Raw genomic sequence first — 26,441 nt, 5'->3', positions numbered from 1 at the left:
AGATTGGTATCATTTTACACCAAAGCAAAAACTTCTCATCTGTACAAGAAATTAAAAGCAATGTACACAAAAGTCTCCCCAAATACAATAACACATAGACACTGGTTTCTGCATTGGCGTCATTGGGTAGGAAGTCTATTTACATGGTTTCTTATGAGGTCAGCAACAATGTTTTGAGGAGCAACTCCTTGGCTGCCTGTATTGGGTCTGAAAACACGAAATAAAACATAAACAGCAGACCTGCCTTATGTGCAGGGCGCTACAGCATTCCTTCTTTGCTTTCTGCTGTAACAGATTGCATTGTTACTCTATTTGCAGATTGCTATCATCTCCCATTAAAGAATCCCAGGATTGGTTAGGGCAAAACTCAACACGGGCTGGGGGTGGGTGGGTGGAAGGCAGCCCCCAATATTAAAACATTCAACAAGGAAGATCAGCTGTGATTGTTTTTGCTTCTGGTTGCGAAATTGTAAGGACAAAGAGGAGCAGAGGGATAAAAGCAGAAATCACGTCTGCATGGATTGAAGGCAATTTAGTTTCCATCAGACATGGGGAAAGTGATCAATGAATCATAGAATTTCAAATGGCAGTTGCCCTGCGCAAACTGTGTCACAGGATCCCAGATCAAAGATATCTACCAGATGCTTCATTTTCACATCCATTTTGGCTGAACTAATTGGCCTTTAGAAATAGTTCAGCACCCCTTTCTCCTTTTCTCTCAACTCAAAAAAAAAAAAAAAAAAAAAAAAGCCCTAGACTCAGAATTTAAGCATTATTCAGGGTTGGGTACATTTGCATGCAAACAAGTTGCTTATGACCAATCTAGTGAAAGTGGATGCCTGGGCAGGACTACCCCCAACCCCTTCCCACCCCTTTCCACCCCATCCCACTCCATCCCCCACTGCATTGGCTTTCTGCCCTTCAGCATGGAAGCTGACAGAAATCCCCTGCAGGGACTGCTCAGCTAGGGAGCAGATGCAGGCGACCTTGCAGGGCCTAGAAAGTGGATCTTAGGAAGGTAATTACATTGCCTGTTTCATCTTTTTAGGGGTATCTGAATGAGTTCAGTGTAAAGGCACCTCACTGCCAGGCATAGGAAGGAGCCCGAGTATGAGGTTGAAATGTCACATAATATCCGTGAGTAAATACATAGATGATATATTCTCAGGGGTTTTCTATTAGGGGCTCTTATGCATTAGCTTGCCTCTGAGGAAATCTGTGCCAGTAAAGGGGCACATAGCTAATGAAGCTGAGGCAGAGTGAGCCGAACTGATTTATAGCCCACATGTAAGGAAAAACTTTCCTAATTAGTAATTTTATTTTATTTATTTACTAATTATTTATTATTATTATTATTTATTTATTTATTTATTTTAGAAAAGCATGTGCTAAAGAGGATTGCTAATTTCCTCTTTTTTCCTTCCCTTTTAGTCTAGGCTTGCTTTGTCTTATTAATTGGAGACTTCTATTATTTATTCTGTATGATACATAGACATGTCAGGAATTGTTTGGTGTTTTTCCAGTTGTCCTCTTCCTTGTGTTAGGGTCTGGCAAGGCAGAGATCAATCAAGCACAGTCTGTGCTGGTCAGGAGTTCAGACTCGGGCAGGCTGGTCTAGCCACGTGGACCAGTAACTCCTGTGCAGTTTGGCAAGAAGGACAGATGCAGGACAGGGCAGTGGCACAAGCAGATATACTCAACGTGGGGGCAAGGAATTGAAGGAAGGCTCGAGATGTTGAGATGTGGAGATCTGCAATCTGGATTTTGTCAAAGAGTTGGGGTATCCCATATAGATGGGAATAGGGTTGGAAGGGAGAGGTGGATATTCCTAGAGGTGGGAATATTAAATGCAAAACACAGAGGAGGTGGGGTGCCTGGGTGGCTCAGTTGGGTGAGTGTCTGCCTTTGGCTCAGGTCCTGATCCCAGGGTCCTGGGATCGAGCCCCATATCAGGTACCCCGATCATCTGGGACTCCGCTTCTCTCTTTCCCTCTGCCCCTTCCCCTGTTTGTGCTTTCTCTTTCTCTCTTTCAAATAAATGAATAGAATCTTAAAACAAAAACAAAAACAAAAAAAAATAAAACAGAGGCAGCGAGCTGTGGGGACCTGGGACCCACTGGTAGGTTGGTAAGACCAGAGCATGGGAATGTTAAGGCAGGAAGACAGAGAAGGGGTGAAAGTAGAAAGCAAGGGGACAGATCATGGAATGTCTTGTGGGCTATGCAGAGACACTTGAGTTTTCTCTAGAGCCTCTGGGTGCCTTGCAGGGATTTGAGGCAGGTGCCTCCACTGCCCCTCTCACATTGTCTTGGCAGTCAATATTCCTGATTACAGTAACTCAAGTCTCAGCACTACCAGTTTGTAAGACCAGAAGAGCCGGGAGTGAAGACCCTTGGGAGTAGCCCTCAAATGCTGATGATAATATCTCAGCTTCTTTACTCCTGGGGTGGGACAGATGTACAGCATGCTCTATAGTCTCCCAGTGATCCTCAGTCCATGTGAACCTTAGTTGCTCACAATGGTTATCTGATCCTTAACACCCCAGCATTGACTTCCCTCTAGACCCTGCCATTCTTCTATACCTGCTACATTAGTGTTCTGGGATCACTTCTCACATGACTCTTGGCACTGAAATTCTTAGCTCAGGGAATATTTCTGGTGGAACCCAACCTAATATAGTTATTTTTGTTTGTTTGTTTTTGGCATGGGGAGAGACAGGATGATGAGGGTGGATGTTAGATGGTTTTCATGAGAGTGCAAGTGAGAAGGGAAGACTCAAGAGCAGTATAGAGGGGATCCCTGGGTGGCGCAGCGGTTTGGCGCCTGCCTTTGGCCCAGGGCGCGATCCTGGAGACCCGGGATCGAGTCCCACGTCGGGCTCCCGGTGCATGGAGCCTGCTTCTCCCTCTGCCTGTGTCTCTGCCTCTCTCTCTTTCTCTCTCTGTGACTATCATAAATAAATAAAAATTAAAAAAAAAAGAGCAGTATAGAAAGTACAACTCCTAGAAATTTCAATCTAGCTGGATGTGTCCTGAGAGAGAGGGAAAGAGTCTCAGGTGGTTGAGGGTTGGGCTGGTAGATTGGAAGAATCTGTTAGACAAGCTAAGGAAGATGGAAATGGGGAATAAGATTTTTGGTGAAATATAAGGGGTTTGGATTAGATTACATTGAATTTGAGGTATTGTCTTGGAGATTGTCAAGCTTAGAGGAGAGGAAGCCTGGAAGCCAGGAATCAGCTCTTAGGTTGGAGTGGAAGGTGTAGCTAGAAGGGTGGTCACTCAAGTAGAGTGTGGCAACAGTTTTGGGTGGGTTGGGGGGGAGAACGGGGAATAATCCAGCAAGGTCCAAACTCCGGGAATGCCAATCTTTAACAAATTTATGAAGAGGAACCTACTAAAGAACAGTGAAAGACCAGGCAAGGGCCAAGAGAGTGATGTCAAAGGAGCCAAGAGAGAGAAAGTATCTAGAGGAGGACCAAACAACAGAGGTTTGGCAAGATAAGACTTAACATTTCCATTGAACACAGAAATGGGGCAGTCACTGCTGTCTTTATGAAGTTTATATAAATTTGCATCAATTAAAGAGGTAAGAGAATTCCCCTAACACCCCCCCCCCCCGCCCCACCACATGCACACACTAAGAAATCTGGTTTTATTACATGGCAAATAGGCTCAACAAGAGTTGCCTAGAAGAGGAATTGCCATAATGAATAGAAAATAATAAATTCTAATTATAGATTAACATGATTTCGGTTGGTATACTAAAGAAGTCAGCCCTCTACTTAGATGGTTTGTATGACATTGGATACTTAAAAAGCTTCAAGTTTGTTCTACTAATGGGGTAAGGATTTTCCTTCTGAGGTGGGTGTTATTTATCCTTTTTAAATTGATCCTACTTCTGTTTTAATTATCACAGCTTTTTACTTTGCCTAGAGCAGGGTTTAATCCTATAGCTGATGCCCCTTTGCATTTTGAATAAAAATTCTGCTTTTGGTGAAGAATTTGATCTCTAGAGCTAGACTATTTGGTAGCTATTATAGTGGCTCTACCACTTACTCTCTCAGATAATAATGGGTAATAATAGAATCTCAGAGGATTTTTCGCAGTCCCCAAAGAGTTAACTTCTGCAATGTACTGAAAAACATGTCGGCATAGAATAAGTGCCTAGCACCTTTTAGTATGAGAAGAAGTATTTGTTAGTGTATTTTCTATTTATTATTTGTTGCTGAAAGTTGAGAGATAGCACCGTGTAAAGGAATGATGGTTGGACTTGGAAGACTAGGGGTCTGCTCTCAGCTTTCCTGTCAGTTCTGTGAGCTTAGACAAGACCTTTCATTTCTCTGAGTTCACTTTCTTCATCTGTAAAAGATGAGAGTTGGAAAAAAAAATCTTTGCCAGGCTTGGTTTTAATATTCTGGAAGCCAACCTTTTGCTTAAAAGTTGCTGATTGACACAGCAGTCTTAGATATCGCAGGTTTTCCCCAGAGGGAAAGATAAATGGGCAGAAAGGGAGATCTGAAAACATTCCACTAGGGAAATGCTTTCTGGAAAGTGCAACAAATGTTTTGGTTTATTTTCACGGGCTGAAATATATAAATCAATGGCTAATGTTGTATTCAGAGGGTTTATCTTTTATTTTTGTTTGTTCCTTTAGTTGGAACAAATCCAATTACTTTATATTATTTTCCCCTTTCTCCACACCTAATGTAGAAAGATCAATTTTTTAATACATGTATTTCTTTGCCGATGCTCCAATCTGTCCCAAATCAGCCCACTTAATTATTCTTTTAGATTTTTAAACATGACACATGTATAAATAAAGTCATAATTATATAATGTGATGTTTTCTCATACGTTAGCATGTTTCTGAGATCTGAAATTTGATCCCTGTCATTCTTATTCTGCAGTTAGTCCACTGAACTCCTCTGATGAGTTGTTTTTCATGTGCACACATGGGGGAGCCTTTGAGACACTGGTTTGAATGTTGCTCTTGGATGCCTTTCTCACCAACCTGAGTGTAAGATCATGGAGTGGAATTCTCCATTGCAAGGAGTGTGGTAGGCAAGACTGGCTGTAGACCTGAATGAAGTTTACCCTGTGTTCACTGCCAAGTATGACGCCTGAGAACCAATTCAGTGTTCTGAAAGTAGGATGCATGTTATGAATAGTTAAAAAGGGTAGAAGTACCCAAAAAAAGGAGCATGTGAGACAGATTCAATGTTTTCTGAAGCCTCAGTGAGATGTATATGGGGCATAACCATGGAGGGGGCTGTCTCTTCAGGTAAAATGGAGACAAGTCAGGCAGAAACTCTGACTTCCACTGCAGCATTATTTAAAAGGAACCTCTGACATGATTCCAAGGCCATTCTTGTGTAGAAAAAGAAAAATTGAGAAGCTCAAGGCAATAGAAAGAAATCACATGGGATCCCTGGGTGGCACAGCGGTTTGGCGCCTGCCTTTGGCCCAGGGCGTGATCCTGGAGACCCGGGATCGAATCCCACATCGGGCTCCCGGTGCATGGAGCCTGCTTCTCCCTCTGCCTGTGTCTCTGCCTCTCTCTCTCTCTCTCTGTGACTATCATAAATAAATAAAAATTTAAAAAAAAAAAAAAAAAGAAAGAAATCACACCTGGAAGGAGGGAGCAGAAGCAAAAGCACAATGCTTGAGTTGATGCTCTTGGCCCCTAGCTCTGTTCTCTGTGGAAAATGCCCTCGTGCAGTACCAGGATTACTGGCTTTACTGGGGTCTTTCTTTTGACCTCAATTTTTGACTGCCTAACAACATAAGCAAACCTATAAAAATAACTCTGGTGACAGCCCCACAGATGCATGAACAAGTATCATGAATGCCTGGGGCTTCCCTTCATCCCAGTTTATTTGGGAGGATCAATGGCTATGAGAGTCATTTCTGAATGCTTTGCTCATGAGATTTTTTTCATGCTATTTACATATTGACAAAAACTTTTAGCAGTGCTTTTCTTGCATAAGGTGTATGGTATAACTGGATTAATACAAATTTGCGTAAAAGTAAAAAACCTATCCTTGATAGTACTTGGGAAGTAGGTGGAAGTCATCTTCCTTCTCACTGGCAGCCATGTTACATCCTCCCTAGTTTGTGCTCAATTCTTTGTTGTGCCTTTCTCTAATCTTTTCCCTAGTAATCTCATTCATTCTTGGGTTTCAGCTGTTAACTATGTGTCTATCCTGGGCTTCTAGTATAGACTCTAGTTATATATTTCCCATTGCACATTCCTACCTGGATATGGAAATCAAATATAGTAAGTCAGCCACCGAACTAAGCCCCCTTCCTCTACTTGGCTTCTCAGCCTCCTCCTTTATTGTCCCCACATCCTGCTCACTAATTTCTCCTGACTTTCTCATTTCTGTTCTTGAACCACCATGTTTTGAGCCACCCAGGTTTGAAATTTGGGGTCATTTTGGACACTGACCTATCTTAGGTTTTGTGCTATGTCAGAACTTTTCAAGACTCCCCTTAGGCTTTGATGGCTTGCTAGAAGGACTCATGGGACTTAGAACAACTCTCACACTCATGGTCATGGTTGATTGCTGTGAAAGGATACAGATTAAAATGAGAAAAGGGGGAGACTCCTAGGGCAAAGCCCAGGAGAAACTAGATGCAGGCTTATAAGAGTTCTTTCCCAGGGAAGTTGCACTGATGCACTTAATTCTTTGAGTAATGATGTGACAATGCACACAAATAGTTCCCTATTGCCAACTAGGGAAGCTCACTTGAGCCTTGATGTCCAGGGTTTTTTTTTGGGGGGGGGGGGGAATTTATGTAGTTCTGTAGTGCTAGCATGATTTCTCTCAGGTACTCAGACTCCAGATCTCCAGGAAAAAACAGACATTCACCAGAAATCCCATTGTTAACATAAGCTACTTGATCAAACTGATAATGCATGGCCCAAGGCCTCAGTCATATAGCACCAGGCAGAGTGTCCTTGGGCTTGGAGCCAGTCAAGGGCCAGTTCTGAAGATGTTTCTTTTTTGAGAATGTGCAGGGTTCGAGTAACCCAGGCCTGCTGAGTTAACGCTGCATGTATATACAATCGCAAAGTGATTATTAGTTGTTGGAAAAAAAAATGGGGAAGAGCATGTACTGCAGTATTAAATTGGTGCTTGAGTTCTAGCTTTATGAGGACCAGATGAGCTATGTTTAATGTAATGCTGGACACATAAATACTAAATGAATGTTAGATAATGATTTGTTGTTTTAATGGCTGTTGTTGTGTCTGTCCTTTCCTACCCAGTACTACTTGTGCTTATCTAGTCTAAGACCTTACAACTTTCACCTTTTAGGGTGTTAGCTTCCCATGTCTGTGATAAGTGATGCTGCGTTAACAATCTGTAAAACTGAACAGCTTATGAAACAAAAAAGGAGTCTTTTTTATGCCTGGTGCTTGCTCATTATGAGTTGACTGTAGCTCTGCTGCCTGTTATTGTCACTCTGGGACCCAGACTGTTGGAGCAGCCCCAATTTGGGATATTGTGGCAAAGATAAAGGAACTTATTATGGAACCATACAATGGCTCTTGAAGTTTTGCTTGGAAGTGGTACATACTCTGTTTATTCCCATCTTATTGTTTAAAGAAAGTCTTATAGCGAGGCCTGAAGTTAATGGATTAGAAATGTGTAATACTCTCTTGGTAGGTGATGGTGAATGTTTAGCCAATAATATACTCTATCAACTTGCTAATTGGCTTGTGGCCTCTAGGTCTTCTCTACCATTGACACACCCTGATTTGTCCTGTCGATCATCACCAAATCTATGTCCTCAAAGCTCAGTGTGGGCAAATGATTTCTCTTCTCCAAAACTGCTTGGACTGGTCATGCAAGCCCTCTTATAAACTCAATCACCCATGACTCTGTTATACTCCCCTGAAACTAGAATAGTCTCCAGCACCAGGCATGTTGTATCTTAGCACCTTCTACACCATTGCTCATGACATTCATTCACTAGGAAGGAGGAACCTTTTCTGAGGAAACCATTTTACTCACAGTTAGATTCTCCACAGAGCCAGCGCCTTATCCATAGTCAAGCCCGAGAAGCATGATGAATGATGGGAGAATAAATATTGCTCCGGTGCTGCAGAGAAATCCAAGTGCTATTCATTGACCATGAGAGGCCAGGCAAGGGGATGTGGGGAGGCTGAAATCCAACTCGTACTTTTCTAAGCCAAGTTGTGAGATGGGGTATGTCTAGTTCACATAAAAGCACAACATAGTGAACTTTTCCCCCAGAACCTTTGTATATTAGAAGGAAACCTTTATAGGATCTTTGTGCTCCCAAAGGACTATACATACAGAAGTCATAACAGATCAGAGGCAGAGAAATGTGTTGGCTCACTTTTCTTAGAATTTTCAAGTCCTAGGCCACCAAATCACATACCCAGTTAGCATCCCTTGAATGTCTGTGACTCGGGACATCCTGAGTTTGAGCCCTAAGTACTGCTGTGGTCTTCACGAGGAGGGACTTGTGGACCACGCTTTCTGCCCACTCAAGTTTTAGTTATCTGGGAAGCGGCACCCCTCTTACTGGGAAAATAGCTGACTGAGAGTAAAAATGAAGACAGGTAACTAGATCAGTTATGCTTAGCAAAAGATGCAAAACCCTGTTTGGTGAAAGTGTTCTTAAAAATAAAAAAACCAGTCCCTGGCCATGCAGTAAATAGCCCAAACCACTCATTTGGTTGAGAGATTTTTAAGGCTTTTCCCTGGTTATGGTTTTAAAAACTGCTCCAGAAGAAATCTGTCCCAAATTCGTTACTAAAGGGCAGTATTGTCTATAAGAAGACATGAGAGGTAGGCAGAGCAGAAAGGAGAGCTGTGGTGTTGCGCTCGTCCAGGGCAGGGTAACTGTGAGTGGAGGACCTTCCTTGATGTCTGGTGAGTGTTCACCGCTGGCAGTGGGTGCTGTCAGGCTCAGTGCAACAGCTTTAAAGCAGATGAAACCACTGTGTGTGTTGTCAGCCATGTGATGTTTTGTTTTTTTTAAATACTGTTTTACTTAAGCTTCTATTTCATGTCAAGAGGTTAGGTTCTTCGATTACTCAGGTGATAAACCAAACAAAGTAAAATCAGCATCGTTTGTGTTAAGGTATGCACTTTAGGACTGATGAGATCCTGAATAGCAAGACCGAGACGAAAAAAGGATATCGAATGGGGGCATATTGAATATGCAAACTTGCCTAACCTTATGTTTAGAATTTTGGTATTAGAAGCAGAGTGCGGAGTTTATTGATCTGTGGGTGGAAAGAGACTTGACTTTGAATTCTGAAGATGATGAAGCTTGGTCAGCCCAATACGTGTCCCCTGCACCAGTGGGAGCATACAAGGACATTTGTATTGTCATACGTAATCTCATTAATTAGATATCAGTACATTTGTGTCATTTTGGGATCACTGTCATTACATGACACTAACTGGTCACATTTCATGCACATGGGCTCCAAGACCGCTGTGAAATTCCTTCATATAGAACTTGGCAATCATGACTGGCCAGTAGGCAGAACAGTCCAGTCCTGTTCTAGAACTCTGAGGATCTTGTCACCATTTGCAAGTCCAGGTAGACTTTCCGGAACCAGGTCATAATGAGGCATAGTATCACCTCCATTGCATATATTATACGTAGAAAAGATGTTGTTTTCCTCTGTCATTGAGTAAATCATGTTTTTCAGAAGGACTTTTCCTCCATCGTCTTGTAGGATGCTATTAAATAATATATTTTACTTTGCTTTTGCCTTTCATTTGAGTGCATCCCACCACCCTTTTTAGACTGATGGGTTGTCATTTAATTATGCTTTCAGAAGGATTTCGGTCCTCACAATCTCTCTTTAATGGGGAGTCAATCCAGTGTCTACTGATTAACATGATAGTCCATTGTAGGTTAGTCTTTGTAGTTCTGTGGCCTTGATTCTCTGCAGGAGTTGGCCAGTAGATGCTGAGTTCTCTGTTTGAGTGGCTACTCGTGAGACTTTTGACTAAGCCTCAAAAGTGACTGGCCCTCTACCACCTCAGTCTGTTGTAGCTGGTGGGTAATACTGGGTTAGATTTTGAAGCTGATCACCTTCTCTCAGTGCTCCTTATAGATTCTGTTCCTTCAGAGGCATTAAAGTACAGCAACTCTTTAGTCCATTGTTGTCATTTATGGCAATAATAATGAAGAGGATTTTTACGCTGAAGGGGCCAGTTACTCCTGCTTGTTCACCCATTTTTTTTCTGGAATGTTTGAGTGGCTACTATGTGGTAGGCATTGAGCTAGACACTTGAGGTTCAGTAGTGGGCTCCAAATCCAGATACAGTGTTTGTATTTTTAATATTTTAAATAATTACAACTGAATGGAGGATTATAGAAATAATCAGGGGATTACTGTGATGAATGCCATGATGGGGAAGCACAGTGAGCACCAAGGGCGATATTTAGCAAGGTTTGGTTGTCTTTATGTGCTAGAAAATGTGCTAAATTCTGAGCTTATAATTAATTAATGAAATAGAGATGGCCCTGGCCACCATGATACTTACTTATTATTGGGGGAAACTGGTGTTTTTTGAATAATCACACTTGCACAGTATTACTTATTAAGAAAAATATGGGGCAGCCCTGGTGGCTCAGCGGTTTAGCACCGCCTTCAGCCCAGGGTGTAGTCCTGGACACCTGGGATGGAGTCCCACGTTGGACTCCCTGCATGGAGCCTGCTTCTCCCTCTGCCTGTGTCTCTGCCTCTCAGTCTCTCTGTGTATCTCATGAATAAATAAAATAAAAATCTTTAAAAAAAAAAAAGAAAAGAAAAATATGGGTATGAAGAGAGAATCTATGAAGGATCTGATTTAGACTGTTCCAGGAACATGGATCTGAGGTGACATTTTGGCTAAGACTGAAGGTATAAGTAGGAGCTAGTCAACTGCAGCAGGAAGGGAAAGGACTCCATGCGGAAAGAATATCATGTGCTAAGGCCTGAGGCAGGAAGGAGCATGAAGAATCATAAAGCAGGATATCACATGACGTTATGTCATTGTGTGCAGTGAGGGATACAGAGGGAGAGAGCTAGAAGGCATTCAGCTGAAGGGTGACCAGGATCAGATCATAAGGAGCCTTCTCAGCCACAAGAAGGAGTCTTGATTTGATCTTGAGGGTCCTGGGAGAGCTCTCGTTGTGCTCAAGTAAGAAGGAGACATGATTGGATGTATGTGTTTAGAAACTCACTGCAGCTGCAATAGTGAATCAAAATGAGACACACTGGGATGCAAGGAGACTAGTTAGGAGGCTGTCCTAAAAACCAAGGCTAAGAAATTCAGTAGGGTGTATTGTTAGGTGGGTGGGCTCCAGGGCCATAATGTGTAGGCTTAAATTCTACCTCTGTCACTCAGCAGCTGGATAGCTCTGCACAGCTTGGGCTCTCTATGGGCCTAAGAACTTAGGTTCTTGTTTCTGTAAACCTGACATGATAGAACTGATGCCCATGTCATTGGGTTGCTGTGGTTTAGTCACCATTTAGTCCTCAGAGGAATGTGTGGCCCTGTCATTCAGGCTGTGCCCTAAGAAAGGCCCAAGTTTGAAGGACTGGTACTATGGGAACCTGCTTTCAACCTAAAAGCCCTGTGCCTTGGAGGAGACTTACGAGGAGGCAGGGTTGCCTTTTTTTTTTTTTTTTTAAGGGTTTCCTTTTTTAATTTATCCACCCAAGAAGATCATCTCTTGTAAATTGAGGAAAGTCACCTTAGATGACTAGCTGTAGCCCTGACACATATTAAGCACTTAATAAATGCTATCTGTTATTAATGGCTATATGACTTTGTGTAAATTATTGAGTCTTTTCTGCCCATTTTCTTATGTGTAAAACAAGGAAATACAAGTCCCCACGTAATGGAATTGGCTATAAGAATAAATGAATTAATGCATGTAAAATACTTAAAATAGTGCCTGGCATGAATACATGTAAGCGTATTGAAAAGAAAAGTAAGGACAGGGAGCATTTATTGGTTCACCAGTGTTTGTGGGCCCTTTGTGTGCCAGGTACAGCGCTGAAACATGGAAGAAAGAGATGGATATGGTCCCTGTCCTCATGGGGTGAACAGAAATTGACCCTGATAATTAACTAAAACTGTGGTAAGTGTTAGGAAAATGAAGTTGAGGGGATAGAGAGCATCAGGAAGATTTGAGGAAGAGTTTAGAAGTTGGAAGACAAAAATAGTTAGATAGGCACATTGATTCCAGGAAGATGGTGGCCTCATGGAAACGTTTCATGCAGGGTGAGGTCAGCCATGGTAGCCACCTTCACAGCTAGATTCATCAAGATGAATTGGGTTACCTACTAATGTTGTGTATGATTTAAGAAATGAATTAAAGTGCACAGTAACATATTTGGAACTTATTTGGTGTACTGAAAAATTCCCTAAAGGTTATATAGAGTTATATTTACTATATATAGTAAATCAGGTTTTAGAGACATTATATAACTTGTAAGATTTGTTACTTAAAACCCTGAAGTAGCAAAGGAAGTCTGGAGCCCAGCTCATTGGAGACATTTAAAAGTTGGATCTGAGTTACCATCCTCCCCCCACAAACCCCAAACTGGAAACAGTGCCCTGATAATCTATTTGGAGAAGAGATAACAGGTGAAAGTACCCCATGTGATTTTACTTGCTTTGTCCTGTTTAATTCTGGTAGTTTCATGGGTGAGTCAGATGACCCTCCCCAGGCAATTTATGGAACGTCGAGAGAGAACAGGACAAAGGAACGTTCGTGGACACCTTCAGGATTTACACTTAGGTTTAGGATTACTCTCAGACCAAGTGATTATTCAGAGCTTTGCTCAAGGTTTAGAGTACCCTAGGCAACACAGAAGTTTCTTTGGTATGCTCTTGAGTTCCTCCTCCTCCCCCTCCTCCTCCTCCTCTTCCTTCTCCTGAAATTACACTTGGTTCTGTAGCTAGTATCCATCCTTTTCACTCACCTTTCTCTCCTCCCTTCTTGTTAACAACTCATAAAAGTGATGGTGTTTTGGGGAGAACAAACGAAAAGTACCAGTTGGGATTTATAGGCACAGGCGTGCAGGAGAAAACTGCTTTGCTTTGCCATGACATGTTATAATGCCAACTCTGAGTTGTTTGTATTTTGGAGGCTTGCTTTCATTTTTGTTTTGTTTTGTTTCTGAACTGAAAGAAAACCTGTAACAGCACTATTAGGTAAACCAGCACTGCCATCTCACCTGCATTTTGAGGGAAAGACAGGCTCAGTAACAGTGCTGAGGGCTGTGGTGATGGAATCACCCCTCTCCCTGCAAATTATCCATGTCCTAATCCCTGGAACCTGTGAATATGTTATGTTCCCTGGCCAGGGGGAATTAAGATGGCAAACGGAATTAAGGTTGCTGATTCAATGACTTCAAGATGGAGAGATTATTCTAGATTATCTGGGTGGGTCCTGCATAATCACAAAGGTCCTTAGGAGTAGAAAAGAGAGGCGGGAGAGTGGGAGAGTGTCAGAATGATGCAGCAGGAGAAATACCCAGCCAGTCATCACCAGTGGAGAAAGTGGCCCATGAGCCAAAGAATAAGCGTAACCTCAGGAAGCAGATTCTCCTCTAAAGCTCCCAGAAAGGGATGTGGCTCTGGACTCTAACAGAGGCCAGTGAGGCCTCTTTTGGATCCTTGCTGTCCATAACTGTAGATAATACATTTCTATTACCTTTACTCACTAAGTTTGTGATAATTTGCTATCAAACTAATGAGGCCTGACATGCTAAGTTGTAAAAATTTGGAGAGCAGAGAGGGAGTCTATATTTGTAAAAGAAACAATATTAAATACATCACAAGTGTTCTGTAACTCTCAGGCAGTTAATCATTTAGTTCAATAAGAAGCTGGAGAAGAAGCAGCAAAATAAAAGGCCTCAAGGCCTAGGGAGGTGTGGTGCAAATGAGGAAGGCTGGCCTAGTGGAAGAGAATAGGGAGGGAAGGAGGGAAGCATACGGCCAGCTGGGGATCGAAGGGCAGGGGGTGCAGTGGCTGCTCAGCCCACATTTTGAGACCCCTAGTCTAGAAGCACGGTTACCCTGAGTGACTTGTGATTGTCACACTTTGGAATATAACATCCTCAGATCCTTCTGAGGGTGAGAGGCTGATTTAGCAAAATTAACGACTGAGCTAGTCACTAATAAACATTAGGTTTCAGGTCTCAGTGTGTCTCATTGCAAAAGCCAGTTGGTTTTTATTTGCTACTTTACTGCTTCGAAGTTCAAAGGAGGAGATTAATGATGATGCAGAGAGAAAAGGAAAAATGGAAAGAGAACCTTTACAGAGCACCGATCAGGCATTGAATGGGGGCATTTTAAGCTATGTCCTTTAATTTTCACAGCAGTTTCATAAGTTAATCAATATTCTCATTTTCCAGGTAAGAAACCTGAGTCCAAGAGAGGTCAGGTAACTTGCATTTGGTCACACAAATAGTAAGTGGCAAAACAAACTGAGAGAAACACAATTTTTTTTTTTTTCATAGGTTGAGATTTTTCAAGAGAAGAAGGGACAGTCCTTTCTCTGGGGCTGGAGAGAGGAAGGAAATGGTAAGAACCACAGGGAACTTGCGGTGGCAACACTGTAGGAACATGGCTTTCTTGGTGCAGGCAGCCTATGAGGTTATCTGACACCCGAAGCAGTCAGGTGTCAGATTGGCTGCATCAGGAGAGAGAGAAGAGGCTGAACCCAGAGAGATCCACAAGGGAGACTGAGACTGGAGATGGGAGTGATTGGTAGACAGTGACAGTGGCCAACAGGCAGGATGGCTTTGAGTGGAGTGAACGTACATACCGTTGGTTTTTAGGGCCACATCCCTCCTAAGTATGTAACCAGAGAGGAATCGAATGACCAAGGTGGGCTACTGGGTAGGTGAACCTTAAAAGGTTAAGAAAGCTGGGTGATTCAACTCCATCAGTCTCTAGGAAATTAAACCCGCAGTCCTAGTACTATACTACATCCGTCAGGAGGGCTACCGTGGAGAGAATGACACCCCCGTGAGTATGTGAGATGGCTGGAATGCTTCTAGATGGTGCGATTGTGAATTGGTAGATTCACTTTGGAAGTCTTTTTGGTGTCTGTGAAAACTAAACTTATGTAATTACCTGGAGCCTAGCATTTCTCTTCTTAGGCCACCCAAAATAGGTAATTTTCACACCAAAAGGTGTGTGCAATTGTTTGCGATAGTGAAAAGTGAAAACAATTTCCTGAATTTTGGTACAGTCACAAAATGAAGCACTTTACCAATAATGGGGAATGAGCTGCCACCATGCACTATATGGATGAATCTCAAAAATACAATGTTGAGAGAAGAGCCTAGACACAAAGCAGTATATGCTATACGATTTATTCATATGAAGTGTAGAATTAGAGCTTTAGTGTTGGACTTCGGGACCATGGTTAACTTTAAGGGAAGAAGGTGGCTGAGAGGGATGTAAGGGGTAGAGCTTCTTGGGTGCTGAAATGTTCTAATTTTTTTCATAAATGTCCATTTTTCCCATTGTTACTGTGCAGAACTAAATACCACTCTTAGAAAAATTTAATTCTGGTATACTTAACATGCAGTGTTATATTAGGTTCAGGAACATAATATACTGATTCAACAATTCTATGTATTATTCAGTGCTCATCGTAAGTGTACTCTTAATCCTTTTCACCTGTTTCAACCCATCACCCCACCCACCTCTTCTCTGGTAACTATCAGTTTATTCTGCATTGTTAAGAGTCCATTTTTTGGTTTGTCTCTTTTTTGTTCTTTGTTGGTTTGTTTCTTAAATTCCACATATGAGTGAAATCATATGGTATTTGTCTTTCTCTGGCTTGTTTCATTTAACAATATATCCTCTGGATCCATCCATGTCATTGCAAATGGCAAGATTTTCTTCTTTTTTATGGCTAATATTCCACTGTGTGTATACATATATACCACTTCTTTTTTATTCATTCCTCTATTGACAAACACTTGGGCTGCTTCCATGCTTTGGCTATTGAGATAATGCTACAATAAATGTAGAAGTGCATGTCACTTTTCAAGTTAGTGTTTTCATATTCTTTGGGTAAATACCCACCCGATAGTGGACTTGCTGGATCATATGGTAATTCTATTTTTAACTTTTTGAGGAACCTCCATACTGTTATACACAGGGGCTGTACCTGTTTGTATTTGCACCAACAGTGCATGAAAGTTCCTTTTTCTTCACGTTCTTGCCAAGACTTGTTTCTTGTTTTTTAAATTTATTTTTTTATTTTACCCATTCTGACAGGTGTAAAGTAAAATCTCACTGTGGTTTTGACTTGCATTTCCCTGATGATGAGTGAGGTTGAACATCTTATATGGCAGTCGGCCATCTGTATGTCTTATTCTTTCGAAAAATGTCTGTTCATGTCTTCTCATTTTTTAATAGGATTAATCTTTTTTTTTGGTGTCGAGTTGAAAAAGTTCTTTATTTATTTTGGATACTAACCCTTTATCAGGGATGTCATGTGCAAATATCTTCTCCCATTCAGTAGGTTGCCTTTTAGTTTTGCCGATTGTTTTCTTTGCTGTACAGAAGCATTTTATTTCATTGTAATTCCCATAATTTATTTTTACTTTTGTTTCCTTTTCCTCAGAAGTCATATCTAGAAAAATGTTGCTGCACTTTATGTTAGAAAAAGCACTGCTTGGGATGCCTGGGATGCTCAGTGGTTAAACGTCTACCTTCAGTTCAGCGCATGATCCTGGAGTCCCAGGATCGAGTCCCATATCAGGCTCCCTGCTTGGAGCCTGCTTCTCCCTCTGCCTGTGTCTCTGCCTCTTTCTGTGTGTGTCTCTCATGAATAAATAAATAAAATCTAAAAAAAAAACAGATTAAAAAAAAAAAGAAAGCACTGCTTGTTCTCTCTCTAGAATTTTTATGGTTTTAGGTCTCACATTTAGGGTCTTCATCTATTTGAGTTTGTTTTTGTGTATGGTCTAAGAATGTGGCCCAGATTCATTCGTTTGCATGTAGCTGTCTAGTGTTCCCAATACTATTTGTTGAAAAGATTATCTTTTTCCATTGCATATTCTTGCCTCCTTTGTTGAAGATTAATTGACTATATAATCATGGGTTTATTGGCTCTCTACCCTGTTCTATTCATCTGTGTGTCTGTTTTTGTGTCAGTACCATATTGTTTTGATGACTACTCCTCTGTGGTATGTCTTGAAACCTGGGACTGTGATACCTCCAGTTTTGCTCACCTTTTTCAAAATTGCTTCAGCTACTCAGGGTCACTGTGATTCTATACAAATTTGGGGATTATTTGTTCTAGTTCTGTAAAAAACACAGCTGGTGTTTTGATAGGGATTGCATTCAGTCTGTAGATTGCTTTGGACAGCATAGACATTTTAACAGTATTTGTTCTCCTAATCTGGGACCGTGGAATATATTTCCATTTGTATGTATCCTCTTTAATTTCTTTCACCAGTGTTTTATAGCTTTCAAATTCCAGGTCCCACATCTCTTTGGTTAAATTTATTCCTAGGTATTTTATTATTTTTGACTCAATTGTAAGTGGGGTTATTTTCTTAATTTCTCTTTCTGCTACTTCATTATTAGTGTATAGGAATGCAACAGATTTCTATACATAGATTTTGCATCCTTTGACCTTACTGAATTCATTTATGAGTCCTAGTTTTTCGGTAGAGTCTTTAAGGTTTTCTATATGTAGTACTATGTCATCTGCAAATAGTCAAAGTTTTACTTTTTTCCTCACCAGTTTACGTGACTTTTATTTCTCTTTGTTGTCTAATTGCTATGCCTATGACTTCCAGGACTAAGCTGAATAAAAGTGGTAAGAGTGAACATCCTTGTCTTGTTCCTGATCCTAGAGGAAAAGCTCTCTGTTTTTCCCCATTGAATATGATGGTAGCTGTGGGTTTTTCATATAGGACTTCAGTATGCTAAGGAATGTTTCCTCTAAACCTACTTTGTTAAGGGTTTTTATCATGAATGGACATTATACTTTATCAGATGCTTCTTCTGTATCTATTGAATGGATCTTATGATTCTTTTCTCTTATTGATGTGATGTGTCACACTGATTAATTTGTGAATATTGAACCATCCTTGCATCCCAGGAATAAATACCACTTGATCCTGATAAATGATTTTTAAAATAGATACCGGCCTGTGGTTTTCTTTATTTTGGTAGCATCTTTATCTGGTTTTTGTATCAGGATAATGCTGCCCATTCTATAAAGAATGAATTGGGAAGCTTTCTTTCCTTTTCTACTTTTTGAAATAGTTTAAGAAGAATAGATATTAACTATTCTTTACATGTTTGGTACATTCTCCTGTGAAGCTGTCTGGTCCTGGACTTTTGTTTTTTGGGAGTTTTTTGATTAGTAATTCAATTTCATTGGTGGTAATAGATCTGTTAAAATTTTCTATTTCTTCTGAATCCCTTCTGCTAACTTATAGGTTTGTGGGAATTTATCTCTCTCTTCTAGGTTGCCCAATTTGCTGTTACATAACTTTTCAGAATACTGTCTTATAATCCTTTGTATTTCTGTTGTTTTTTCTCCACTTTTATTTCTGATTTTGCTTGAGTCCTTCCCACTGCTCCCAGCACCTCCCTCCCTCCCTCTCTCTAACTTTTTTTTTTTTTTTTTTTTTTTGATGAGTCTGGCTAAAAGTTTATCAGTTTGATTGGTCTTTTCAAAGAACCAGCTCCTGGTTTCATTGACCTGTTCTCTTGCTTTTAGTTTTTGTTTTATTTATTTCTGCTCTAATCTTTATTATTTCCTTCCTTCTTCTGGTTTGGGTTTTGTTTGTTCTTTTTGTAGCTCCTGTAGATATAATGTTAGGTTGTTTATATACAATTTTTCTTGTATGTTAAGATAGATTTGTATTGCTCTAAACTTCCCTATTACAGCCACTTCTGCATCCCAAAGGTTTCGGACTATTATATTTTCATTTTCATATATTTCCATGTAATTTTTAAATTTCTTTTTAATTTCCTGTTGACCATTCATTGTGTAGTAGCATGTTATGTAATCTCCATGTATTTCTGCTCTATTTTTTTTTCTTGTGGTTGGTTCCTGGTTTCATAGTCTTATTAGAAAAGACACATGGTATGACTTGGATCTTTTTGAATTTGTTGAGACTTGTTTTGTGGCCTAACATGTGATCTATTCTAGAGAATGGTCTGTGTGCACTTGAAAAGAATGTTTATTCTTCTGTTTTAGGATAGAATCTTTTGAATATATCTGTTAGATCCATCTGGTCCAATGCATTGTTCACTGTGAACAATGGCTTTCATCTTTTTGTTTTGTTTTGTTTTGTTTTTGACATCCTGTCTGGATGATCTGTCTGTTGATGTAAATGGGGTGGTAAGGTCCCCTACTATGATTGTATCACTATTGATTATGTCTTACATGTTTGTTAATATTGCTTTATGTATTTGGATGCTCCCATGTTGAGTGCATAAATATATACTATCGGTATATTCTCTTGTTGGATTGTCCCTCTTTTTGTTCATAAAGTGTCCTTCTTTGTCTCTTGTTACAGTCTTAGTTTTAAAATCTATTTTGTCCAGCAAAAGTATTGCTACCTTCTCTTTCTTTTCAATTCCATTTGCATGATAAATGCTTTTCTACCCCTTCAGTTAAATTCTGCATGCGTTTTAGGTCTGAAATGAATTGTAGGCAGCATGTAGATATATTTCACTTTTCCCCCATTCACTCTATGTCTTTTGATTGGAACACTTAGTCCATCTACATTACAAGTAATTACTGATAATTAGGTACTCATTGCCATTGTGTCACCTGTTGTGTAGCTGTTTTTATACTTGTTCTATGTTTCTTTCTTTTCTTGCTCTCCTCTCTCACAGTTTGGTGATATATTTGGATTCCTTTCTCTTTATTTTTTCATATCACTGGCTTTTGATTTTTGGTTGACATTAGGTTTGTAAATAACATCTTATGCATATAGCAGGCAATATTAAGTTGATGGTCAATTGATTTGGAAATCCTCTTTATTCCCCTTCCTCTCTGCCTCATCATATTTTAGGTATATGGTGACATACTTTATAACTTTGGTTTTGTGAATTCCTTGGCTGATTTTTGTAGATATACTAAATTTTTCTGATTTTGTGCTTCCGACTTTTACTCAAATGTACAGTCTTTCCTTTCCATTCAAAGTGTCCCCTTTAACATTTCTTGTAGGGCTCATTTAGTGGTCACAAATTCCTTTAACTTCTGTTTGTTTGGGAAACTCTTTATCCCCCTTTTTATTCTGAATGATAGCATTGCTGGATATAGTATTCTTTATTGCAGTTCTTTTCTTTCAGCACTTTGAATGTATCATACCACTCCCTCTGGCCTGCAAAGTTTCTGCTGAAAAAAATCAGCTGATAGCCTTATGGGGTTTCCCTTGTGTACAAATGTTTTCTTTTGCTGCTTTTAAAATTCTCTCTTTGTCACTATTTTTGCCGTTTTAATTACTATGTGTCTTGGTGTGGACCTCCTTGAGTTGATTTTGTTGAGAGCTCTCTGTGTCTCCTGGGGCTGGATTTTTGTTTCCTTCCTCAGATTCTGGACATCTTCAGCTATTATTTCTTCAAATAAAATTTCCTTCTCTCTTTCTCTCTCTTCTGCTTCTGAGATTTCTATAGTGCAAAGGTTATGAAGCCTGATGAAATCAGAGTTCACTAAGTCTACTGTCATTTATTAGATTTTTTTTTCTGTTTTCAGCTGTGTTTCATTACTCTGTCCTCTAGGTCACCATTTCCATTCTGCTTCCTGTAGTCTCCTATTTATTCCAGCTAGTGTATTTTAAATTTCACATACTGAGTTTTTCATCTTTTTTATGTTTTCTATCTCTTTGTTGAGGGTCTGAGGTCCCTCACTTTTTTTCTCAAGTCCAGTGAGAGTATTTATGGTCATTACTTTAAATTGTTACTTATCTCCATTTCACTTAGCTCTCTTGCTATAATTTTTTGTTGAAAACATTTTTTTTCTGTCTCCTTATTTTGTCTTATTCTTTGTGTCTGTTTTTATGTGTTAGGAAAGTAAGGTGTGTCTTCTGCTCTTGAAAGTAGTAGCCTTATAAAGAAGAGGTCCTGTAGTGTCCTGCATTATGATGTCCCCTGTTCACCAGAACCTTGTGCTTCATGGGTATGTCCTGTGTGTTGCATGCACTTTATTGTTGTGGCAGAGCCACTTTTACCTTTAGTCTAGTCATCTGCGATGACTTTCTTTGCCTGTTGTGGGCTCAGTTTGGTCCTTGTGTTGTTAGTGGGCCAGTTTGGGGCCACACTGGGCTTGAGTTGTGTCAGACCAGGCATTTGCCAGAGGTGCATTAGCATGGAACAGCAGGATACTTTCCCATTGTTTTCCTTTGAGACTCTTTAGTTGGTGGGTAGATCCTACAGTCAGACTTGAATCAGCTGTCAGCCCACTGCTAGGCTGCACTTGGACTGGACTATGTGGTTATCTTCCCCTCTCCCCAGGGCATGAGTCACTCTAGAGTGGTGTTGAACCCTGGTGGGACTGCTTGCACACTGCCAGGCTTGTGGCGCTGCCTTGGATGGGCTCTGTCCAAGAGCATATTGGAGGCGATATGTCCGCAGGAGAACATAGGGGTGGGGCATGTGAAATTAGCCAGGTTTGCCATGTCTGCTGTGGGAGGGGACCTGGAAGGGAGGCCTGGCTGGAGGGGCATGTCAACAGGGGGATGTGGGATTAGGGCATACTGTTAGCAAGTTAGATGGTGGGCGTTAACACTGCACTGGTTCCCACTGGTGTCTATGTGCCTAGGCAGGAGGACAAGGGAGGGAAATGGTGCCTACCAGCTCCTTTGTTCCTGGAAAGTCCCCCAAAGGCCCCTGTCCCTCCTGTTCATGTTCTGAGATGACTAATCAAATCTCCCTTCTATATACCTCAGACACTTTTCAAACTGCTGCTTTTATGCTATATCTCTGTAGGATGTTTGCTGTGCTATCTCTTTAAGGTGGGGGACTCCGTTTTCTCTTGCCCTCTTGTTCTCCCAGAGCCATGGCCACTAATTTTTAAAATTCTGGGTGTTAAGCTCCCCCTTATAATAAGAACTTGGAAATTTTGGCTCCTCTGGTTTTCAAAGCTGAATGTTATGGGGGTTTGTCTTCTCTATGTGGGCTCCCCAGTATGACAGTCTGTTTTTCCCCCACCCTCTCTAATCCCATGGCATCCTTCCCTCTGGCCGACAGTCCTGCAGGTCTGTTCACCCTCTCACCATGTCTCTGCCCTTCTTATCCTCTTCCATGTGGCCTCTTCTCTCCATTTAGCTGTGGAGAGTCTGTACGGCCACAGTTTGGGTTGTTTTCAGGGTTATTTACATTCATATGGGTGTTCTCTAGTTGTATCCATGGGGTGAAGTGAGCTTAGGATGCAGTGCCCTAATTTTTAAAATGTTGTTACGTGGGTGTGTTTACTTTGTGGAAATCTGCTACCCTTTTCTGTACATATATTGTGTTTTAATAGAGTATTAAGAGCAAAAAAATATTAAGGCCTGGATGGGAGTCTAAAATCATGACAAGGCAGTGCTGAAACTGCTGACAATGGCAGCCAGGAGAAAGGACCAAATTACTGAATGTGGAGTCCTTGGAAAATTAGGGGCAAGATGGTTATGGAAGGAGAGAATGGATGTGGAACAGCTTCTTGTTCTGACCAAGTTTCTGTTGGCTGTTGTGGGATTGAAGGTACAATGTTGCATCAGCTGCATGGCTCTATCTGATTCTGTTTCTGATGTCAGGAAAGGCCATCTCATAGTTCCACCCAGTAAGGAATCAGTGGTTTAATTTCAGGTAGATAGGAGACCTGGACAGCTCATTTCTTGATCTTGTTTAATTTTTGCTTGTTAACTAGACACCAGGACTCTTGTACAAGGAAGCTGAAAGCTGCATTATCTTATTAAGCATATTATATGCAATGTAAACGAAGCTTTTGTTACAAGCTGTGAATGTGGCTTTGCCTGGTTTGTAGTCTCCTAGCAAGAGAAATATAGCAGGGAGATAGATGATAATGTCAACATTTAAGTTTCCTACCTGGCTTTAAAAGGAAGGAGACAATTCATTCTTTCTTATAGATTTACTGAAAGCTTCTTTTCTTTTTTCTTCCTCAGAAAACTAGATTTGGGATCTTTGTGTCACTAATATCTATTCACTACTAAGTTATCTTGGTGAAATTAGAAAGGTCATTTGTTTTGTGAATCAAAGGTTAAAAAAAGTTCTTAAATAATTGTATTAATTTCTAAGATTGCTTTCCAAATAGCATGGCTGACCAACTCTTAGCAGTCATTATTAATGAGGATGGTGGAAAATTAAGGTCAGGGTTGCATTTTCTTTCCTTTAATTGCTTCCTTCTCTTCCGGGTTGATTTATTTTCTATCTTTCCTTATATATTGTTTATCCGTAAAGCTGCATGAATTTCTAAATAATTTTTATTTCTAAAGATTTTTTTTAGTTCCAGCAATTCTGTTGAATGTAGTCTGACATATAATTGTGACACTTTTAATAGATTATAAGTAATCCATTATATAGCACATAACTAAAGGGATCTTATAATTGAGCATTCAAAATGGCACCTTTCAGAATAAAAAGGGATTTTTTAAAAAAAGTTTTTGATTTAAGTTCAGTTTGCCAACATATAACATCCCAGTGCTCATCCCATTAAGTGAAAAAGTGAAAAAGGGGTGTTATTAATAATTATGCCAGGCAATAGATGTATAGCACCACTGGGCAAACCGGGACGTGTGGTTGATCTTCCCAGAGTCCTCTCTGGAATAAGCCTTGTGAAGGCTGTATTCTACTAGGGATGCTGCTTACCTGGCCTACCCACTTTGACCTGAGTGATTCATAGGCATTAACTTAGCTCAGTTCTCTCTGCCAAGAGAAGAACCATAAGGCCTAATTACAAATATCTGTGATACTACATGACAGATTTTTCTGGCGAAAACCCATGACCAAATATCACTAATAGAATAGCCCCTATTCATGCCTGGCCTCATTTTTCTTTTTTTCTTTTCCTGAATTTCATCTCTGAAATTTCATCTTAGGACTATGAGCAGACAAGTCACAGTCTTTTTAAGGATAGGATTTTTTCCCTAATGACAAGAGTAAGAAGTCCGTATAGCATGCTGTATCACTTTTTACTGGGCCTGGCTTCCCCGTGGTGGCCCTAATGCAAGTCCTGCCTCCTTCCTGCTTGACTCTTGGATCAGCTGACTCACTCTCCGTCTTGTGCCTTTTGTTCTCAGCAGAGGGAGTTATTAGGAATCCAGAAGTTTAATCATGTTCCATCCTCCCATGGGTTTTGAAGCAGTGGAGAACTAAAGACCTAGATGTCAGATCAAAGGGCCATTATCTTTTCTTTCCTACTAGCTTATCTTCACTATGGCCCTGGGCCCACTAGGCTTCCCACCATTTCCCCAGGTGGTGAGCTTAGTTTGGCAGTTATGAACAAAGCAGCCGGGCCTGCCTCTTTGGCTTTAAACAATGAGGATAGAAGAATATCTGTGATTCCAACCTGGTTGGTTCTTCAGATTGGAAAGGAATGTGATGAGGGAGAGGAGAGGAAGATTATAGCCAGAAGGAGAAGGGGGGACAGGCATGGAGTGAGGGAGCAGAGAAGAGGAGAAGGAGGAGGACAGAGTGGGACCAAGCAGTCAGAACACAGAGATGGAGAAAGAGAAGGAGAGGGGGAGAGAGGGGAATCGACGGGGGGAGACAGCGAGAGAGAAAGAGAGAGAGAGAGAGAGAGACCGACCCAACAATGACATAAATCTCTTCTCCACCCATGATGGAAAATGAATGAATGTTACAGTAAAGGAAAGATACTTCTTCCCAAATACCAACAAGTATTAGTGGTCGTTTCTATTTTGTGTGTTAAAGTAGGATTGTGGGGAGAGGGAGAGGAACCTGTTTTGCTCCCCCCACCCCCACCCCAGGCACAGATATTCCCTATGAAACTCCACTATGTATACTCTGAGGCTGCAACTGCCAGAAGTTACTCTTCAGTTATTTCCCAGGTGGTGTCCTTGGGACTACTGTGAAAGCTTGGCCAATTGCATTGCCTTTCCAGCATTGTCGCTGAGGAATGGGAAGCTCATCTTTGTCACCTGTAAACCACAAAGCATCAGCTCTTGGTTAGCAGGAGAAGGGTACAGCACTCTTTATTTTAGATAAAAACTTTATTATTGTTTTTGCTATATTGTAAAAGGGAAGATTGTGTGAGCATGTTCTTTGAAATATTTGCAAATACAGCATTTTATTGTTGGATAAAACCAGAGAATGTGGAGGATTGAAAATATTTCAAAGAAGCAAAATGAATTTCTTTCTCTAAAATGCTTCTTTTAGTCCTACCATCCATGGGTTTTGAGAAAGAACTCTGGATGATATACGAAATTCAGAAGTGCGTTCTCTGGAGAAGGCAGTACTATATCTCCCACCCCCCTCCTAGGGCAGAGCAGGGCAACTATTTCAATCCAAGAGGAAGCACAGGTCATCTTAGGGCTGGAGACTTAGCCCTGGTGATTCCTCCAGAAGAGTCAAAGGGACTCTTGACATGTGTTTTTTGAGTGGATTAGGGAAAAACCAATTTCATTAGGTGCTTATACTTCAGATTCAAATTATAATGACATACATCCTGAAGCAGGGCACCAGGACTCCCACTAGAAGCCCAGAGTAACCAGGTCCCAGCAGGGAGGAGACACACTGACAGGAATAGTGAGATAGGACAGGAGAAATTTCGAGTCTGAAACAACTTGCTGAAACTCACATTCCATTAACAAGTAAGAAAAATGACCTGGACTGGGCTTTTCAGGATGAAAAAAAAAAAAAAAAAAAAAAAAAAAGAACAAAACACGAAAATGTATTTTCAAAGTTTCCATTTGGTATAGAATTCTTATTGACATAAAATTTCTTCTCGTAAATTACTTTTATCCCCAACAAGTAAGAAATTTGTTTTTGTTTTTGTTTTTGTTTTCCAAAAGCCTGTATATCTGCCCATGTGCCAGAACTGTTGATTAGGCCAGAATGATCTTTGAGGTTAGGTAGATTCGCCTGGGCTTGGACTCAATTTTCACCTCTCTTGGTCTGGTGTGGCACTCACTGATTTCCCTTCCTCAGAGGTTCTAGGGTCTGTTTTATCTGAGAGGGTAAAAACCCCGTGCACCAATACAAAATGCCCAAGTCTTCATGACCCTTTAACATCTTGACTTGTCAGGTGCATCTCCCTGTTGGAATTTTTTTTCTAAGATTTATTTTTTCATGAGAGACACACAGAGAGAGGTAGAGAGACAGGCAGAGGGAGAAGCAGGCATAGGGAGCCTGATGCGGGATTTGCCCCCAGACGCCAGGATCACACCCTGACCTGAAGGCAGACACTCAACCGCTGAGCCACCCAGGCATCCTT

General features: G+C 40.8%; 1 protein-coding gene across 27 annotated transcripts in view; it reads left to right on the top strand.

Annotated features, from left to right (window-relative positions):
- PDE4D (phosphodiesterase 4D) overlaps nt 1–26,441 on the top strand; it is a 1,448,272-nt gene that overhangs the window by 159,429 nt on the left and 1,262,402 nt on the right. For 7 of the 27 annotated variants that reach the window (XM_072826528.1, XM_072826530.1, XM_072826529.1 and 4 more), the window contains one exon: nt 14,515–14,578. The exons of the other annotated variants lie outside the window; for them this stretch is intronic. The gene's annotated coding sequence lies outside the window, so the exon portion shown is untranslated. The remainder of the gene's footprint in view (nt 1–14,514; nt 14,579–26,441) is intronic. 27 annotated transcript variants of the gene reach the window in all.

The sequence above is a fragment of the Canis lupus genome, chromosome 5 (assembly GCF_048164855.1).
Source record: "Canis lupus baileyi chromosome 5, mCanLup2.hap1, whole genome shotgun sequence".
Lineage (NCBI taxonomy): Eukaryota > Metazoa > Chordata > Mammalia > Carnivora > Canidae > Canis > Canis lupus.
This window is presented reverse-complemented; position numbering and strand designations above follow the sequence as displayed.